Source organism: Physcomitrium patens, chromosome 8 (assembly GCF_059467195.1).
Source record: "Physcomitrium patens ecotype Gransden chromosome 8, ASM5946719v1, whole genome shotgun sequence".
In the NCBI taxonomy this organism is placed as follows: domain Eukaryota; kingdom Viridiplantae; phylum Streptophyta; class Bryopsida; order Funariales; family Funariaceae; genus Physcomitrium; species Physcomitrium patens.
The window spans coordinates 331250-337249 of record NC_143417.1 but is presented as its reverse complement, the minus strand read 5'-3'; the positions used below and the strand labels follow the sequence as shown (position 1 = coordinate 337249).

Genomic DNA, 6000 nt, shown 5'->3' with positions numbered 1-6000 from the left:
CAGTCAGCTCAAACAATGAATCTTCGGGTCTATCCAGATTATAATTTAGATCTTCAGGAAAATCATGTAGTATCTATCGTATGCTCTTCAATTCCACTGCTATCCATTGTATCAAACGGGCTGGTGAGGTATTTGCCAAGCTCATGAGTTCACAGACTTGACGAACACTTACACACGCGAGAGTACTTCCAAGGTTGCTGAGAATCCTGTGAGTCACCCCTCAGCGAAGGATGAGGCCACTACCGCGGTGCAGGATGAGCTGCACATGACTTTTTCAACTAAGAAGCTTTCCGTGGACTAGGGCCACTTTGTCAACCTGGTCTTGTGCCGACCACCTGTAATGGGGCCTACAAGTGATATTCAAAATACTGGACCTGCACATCCTTTGAAAGAATCCTGAAAGGTGAAAGTTCAACGCAACATAACTCGCCCCCATTGGACAGCATCTAGCCTAGCGTTTCCATTCGATCTCGCATCCTTGCAGCAGTCAGATAAGGTGAAATGCCGTTGCCTCTTACAGTGCAGCTGCACCACTGTCCACCGAGATAAAAGCTTTCGACGTTTTTTCAACTTTTATTTTTTTCTTGAACTCGTTTCAGAACTTTGTCAGAGCTCTGCTCATGACTTTTCAAAAAGGAATATTACAGAATAAATAAATAAAATTGAGCGTAGGTAAGTTAATCGAAGGGGATCTCGAATCCCGGTGAGCTGTATTACCGTTGTGGAAACGCTGCCAATTTATGCATTGTTCAAGTGATGTGGAAAGCCATCACACGAGATCAATGGTACCGCCCAACCTCGCAACCCAAGCATGCAGAGCCTTGAATGAGATGCTCAGAAGGGCACCGTTGTATGAATCTTCTCCTTGGGTGGAAGTAACGTGGATCAGACTCCGACACGATGGCCTGTAAAATCCTCCCAACTGTGCAAAGCTCCTTCGTTCTTTGAATGTCATAAGCACTCTGCTTCAAGTAACACCGAGGTCCTCATCAGTAAAATGACGTTACTTGGCAAGTTTCCTCTGTAAGTAGCCATGAGTTCATGTTTGTTAGATTAAATCAATGAGATGTCGTGCATGCGTAATTTCCAAAACGATGGTGATATTTATCCGAAGTTGTTACTTGATGTTCGTGTATTTTACGAGATCTTCCTTGCTATGCGTCATGTCTACCTTGTGATTTTTTTTTAAAATTACAACCTTCTCAGGTTATCTTTGGTAATAAATTTATAAATCATTTGTTAGAATGATAACGTCATAAAACAAGGACATGAAGTAGAAACCTATGTAGAATCAATTTGAGATAAATCTTCAATTACAGTTTCAAGATTTAATCCCCAGTAGAAAAAAGGAAAAGTAAAATAATATAATAGAGATGAATTTTTAAAAAATCAGAAAATAACCCGACGATCAGAATAATATAAAGTGTAAAAATAATAATTATATTTATATATTTTTTAGAATCGATAATTGAAAGAACAAAATTGATCGATGGTTAGATATTGGAACTTTCTTGCACATGCATGAGAAGAATGCACGAAAGCTGCGCCGTGGTGGAAAGCCCACCGACCCTGATGACAAAAAAAGGTTTGCAGTTTAAGCCAATCTGGCTTCTCGTGCTGGATTCTAGAACAAGAGTGTCAAGCTCCCACAACTCTGACACCTGGAGAATGAAACTCGCACACTGCGTACCGCAAAAAAAAAAAAAAAAAAAAAAAAAAACCAAAACCAAAACCAAAACCAAAACCAAAACTGCTTGTATGGATTGGGTCGGTGGATCTACTGGGCCCACTGTGAAGGGCGTGCAGGTTCAAGGAAGGGTGTGGCAATGGTGTTGGCATTTTCGGGGGAATACTTTTGTGTCTCCTCGAGCCATCATTTTTGTGGAGCGTCGTGCTTGGCATTCTTCAGTCCTCCAGCCACGTACCGTCCATGATAACCCAATGATTTCGGCTATCTGATCAAGGATTGTGTACCTGCAGTAGAATCACGATTTATTGATTTCCACTGAGAACCACGAAACGTATCAAGCCAACTCCAGTGTCAAAGCTAGAGAATTAAGCCAGGATCTGGTAGAGAATGACGAGAAGTTTCGGAAAAAAGGAAAAAAAGGAAAGCAAACACAATTTCGAAGGTTGCAACGTAATGTCAACTGCATTCGTATAGCTGTTCCTATCACACTGCGATCAAACGAGGGCGTGGGGTACACCACTCTCTACAGCTCAAGCACGAAATGCCACGAAGCTGTAGAGCGAGAAAAAGTAATGAGGCCGGTGCTGAAAGGGATCAGAAACCAGGTATCACCAATTATCACTGCACCGTTGCATGCGTACGTTCGCGGCGGCTCTGCAGTTCAATACCACATGATGACTTGTCGATAAATCGATTCCTGGAATTCTACTACAACCGGAATCACTATTCAACTGGTTTGTGAGGCCATCTGAAACGATATCCTGCTCTGGATTGCACATCTGATGGTCCAACTTCGAATATCAAAATGGCAATACCACATTTCTCTTCACACCCTTGTAAATGAAAAGGAAAATGCAATATCAGGAATTCTGGTGAAGAAACAAAGCAAAAACGAAAAAAAAAAAAAAAAAAAAAAAAAGGAGAGGAAGACCAAAGTTTCCACCGATGAAGAAGCCACGCCATGAGCTACCGACTAAATGGTGCCAAATCCAAAGTCACAAATAACGTGGGCTGGCACTGTGGCTCGCTCTTCAAAGCCTCCAGGTCAGCACTTCTAGGCTATGCTGTCCACTAGATATGTATGTATTGAATGAATGAATGTAGGTGAGGAAATTATCCACCTGTGCTCACACGAAAGGGATGCTGGTGGGCTTTTAAAAAGCAGCCATTGCCATAAATGCTGTCATTCACATTCATAATTATAGAATATACATCGGTCATTTCTCCTATTCTTTTCATGAATTCTCACACTTGTATTCTTACTAGTAATGCAATGTAGTTAACATAGATTATTATTATTCTCATTATTGTATAAATGAGATTTTGATGCTTTAGAACAGTACTGTATTTTCTAACTTTTTCTTGTTTATCTTTGAAAAGTATTCATTGCAAGATTGGTAAAATAAAATTGTTTCTTTTATTCACATTATATAATTTGAATACAAGTTTAAATATTATTTGTTGGACTATATATATATATATATATATATGTATATATATGTATATATATGTATATATATGTATATATATAGTATTACCTCTGCTAAGTTCTCTTCTACTAAGTTTTAATCCCTCGTAAATTATAAAAATTTGAAGGAATTGACATGGTTCTATGGTGGTTATGTTATATTTCTCCTAAGTTATAGGTTATGGCATTGACAAAAAAATATAACTTTGTGGAGGGAAAAAAAGTAGGGATGGAGAAAGCAAAAAGGAGCACAAATAGCCAAAAGGGCCATTACCTCATATCTAGGAATTGAACATGCATTGTTGGAGACTTTCCATACACAACTTTCGCTAAATGTTGCAAAGAGTTTTGTAGGTAGCATATTCATCCACATCTCCAATGTTAAGCATGGAGATAACAACAAAAAAGCTTTGTAGCTTCTTTGTGCATGTGATCAATACAGTCGCTAATTCTTCTTCAAGGGTGTTGTTAATATCTTCACATTCTTCTACTTGTTGATGATGATGCTTAACCATCTCATAATTATCTAGCTCAATATGCACATCATTCTCTTTAATTGAATTAAGTGGTTCTTGATTGAGATTAGATTCTTTAATGGAAGATCCCAAATTATGTCCACTAGTTTTTCTTTGATTGTTTTTTTACCATTGTTGATTTCTAAAACTTCAAGTGCTTGCTCAAATATTCTAATATGCTTCAAGCAGTTCTTTATTATTGTTGGAGATAGTTTTGTCCAATTGCAAGTAACTAATGTATTGTTATTAGTTAATTGATCTTGTAAATACTGAGCTCATTTTGCTTGTCCTAACTAAGCACATTGTGCTTATGGAAGTGCTGATAGTGCCATTTCAATGCCATGATAATTTCAGCATCCATTGACTAGATCTTTGCTATGATGTTAAAAAAAAAAAAGGCACAAATATCAATGTTTGAAGTCACATAATTTTTTGTAATTTATAATGGTGCATTATCCATTTGGAGAAGGATCTGCCAATGTCCACTTACCATTTCTTTATTGAGCATTTTTAGCAATTTTTGAAAAAAAAAAAAAAAAAAAAAAAAAAACCTTGATCATCCATGCTTTCTTCTTGAAACGACAACAAAAGTCCAACTATTTGCCTATAAAATGGAGCTTGTAAGCATGGCTAATGAAAAAAAGTAACAACTTATGATTTCCATTGACATTTGCTATAAATGCAATAGTGATCTTTATATTTTATTTTTTTATTTTTTTATTATTGGTGATTTGTTGTTGAGCAATGGTTGAGTTTGGCACCATATTGTAAAATAGTTTTATTTCATTAATGTTATAAATGTCACACATATTATAGCTTGCAATATTGATGTACAAAGTAGGCATCATTGTATCGATATCAACTTGATTAGTTGAGTCTGCCTCTTTATGTATTTTGATAATTTTCAACTTGTGGCATGAAAGAAACTTCTCAAAGCAACCATTTAAAAACTTAATTTTTCCTTTGGTAATTATAAGCATCTCTACAAATTATTGATTGTACTCTTTAATGAATTCTAATGACATCATCATATTTTGAATTTAACATTGGAAAATCCACAAAGCAAGCGCTTCTTCAAAATCAAAAAATTGAATCAGCTTTAGGCACTTTGTTTGAAATTGGTTATTATCTATTATTTTGTACTTCTCATAGTTCTTCAAGATCTTATTAATGTTAATTTGTAAGTATACTTTTACAAGATTAAACTTAGTTTTGGGCCACTCGGCAAGGATCATCTATGACATCAAAGGTCACATATTCTTTTGTTTGTAGATCTGCATATTGGTGAAGCGTAACATTGTTATGGTACATTGGTCAAACCTTTTAGTTTAAAGAGATGAATTACAATGCTTTCTTTATAAGTTTTCTAAGTCTTGAAAGGTACATATTGACATGTTTTTTTTTACTTACATGTAGTGACAAGGTATTAGACGTTGTCATATAACATGTTGTCTTGCTTGAGAATGCACCACGTACCTAGTTGTGGAAGGTGAGGTTGTGTTTCACAAACATCTAAGAAACCCTAATAAGTTTCATCCATATAAAAAGAATATAATCCAAATTCCAATTCAAAAGTGCTAAAAAATACTCTTCTTAGTAGCCTCAATCACACATAAACCTCAATTATCTCATTACTTTCATATTTAAATAATTTAGATTTTTCTTATAAGCCTCAACTCTAATCAGTGAATTTTGACAAGCTGTAACTTCTAATTTGATCATCCAATTGATGTGAAATTTTTCATGTGATTGTTAATATAAGTCTTCGATATGCTTAAGAATTTTTAGACCAATCTATTTTATGGATTGTGAGAAAATCTCCAAAAATTACACTGATGTTACTCGGCCACCAACTTGAAAGGTGAAGCAAAAGTTCCAGTAGTGATTTCTCCTTTTCTAATCTTTAACTTCATTTCAAAATTGGTATGTAGCTTGATCTTGAAGTCCTTCAACACCATGCTAAATTTCACCTTGATCCAACTATTAGATCTCTAGATATCATAGAAACCCTATTCAAATCCAAACTGCCAACTTCCGATAAGTTCTTGTACCAAAACCCAGATATCTCCCAATTGCACTATTGGATTACCACAAACTTTCACATGCACTTATTAACCAAGCATTTTCAAAATTTGAACTATAGATGTGACACCAATTATACAAACTAACAAAGAGTGTTAGCCCTAATTTCATTGTATAAATCCCAAGTTGTCAATACAAACCTTGACTTCCAACAATAATTGCTAACCTTCTCCAAATCCTATGAAAACCAATCTCATGTCTTTAAAGAAGCTCTAACCTAGTTCTCAAGTCCTAATCTTTGATCT

General features: G+C 35.6%; 1 long non-coding RNA gene across 1 annotated transcript in view; it reads right to left on the bottom strand.

The window, feature by feature from the left end:
• Nucleotides 1-4179: 4179 nt before the first annotated feature.
• Nucleotides 4180-6000, bottom strand: part of LOC149988406 (uncharacterized) — an 86783-nt gene continuing 84962 nt past the window's right edge. The window contains exon 2 of the long non-coding RNA XR_016504339.1: nt 4180-4224. This is a non-coding gene — a long non-coding RNA (uncharacterized LOC149988406). The remainder of the gene's footprint in view (nt 4225-6000) is intronic.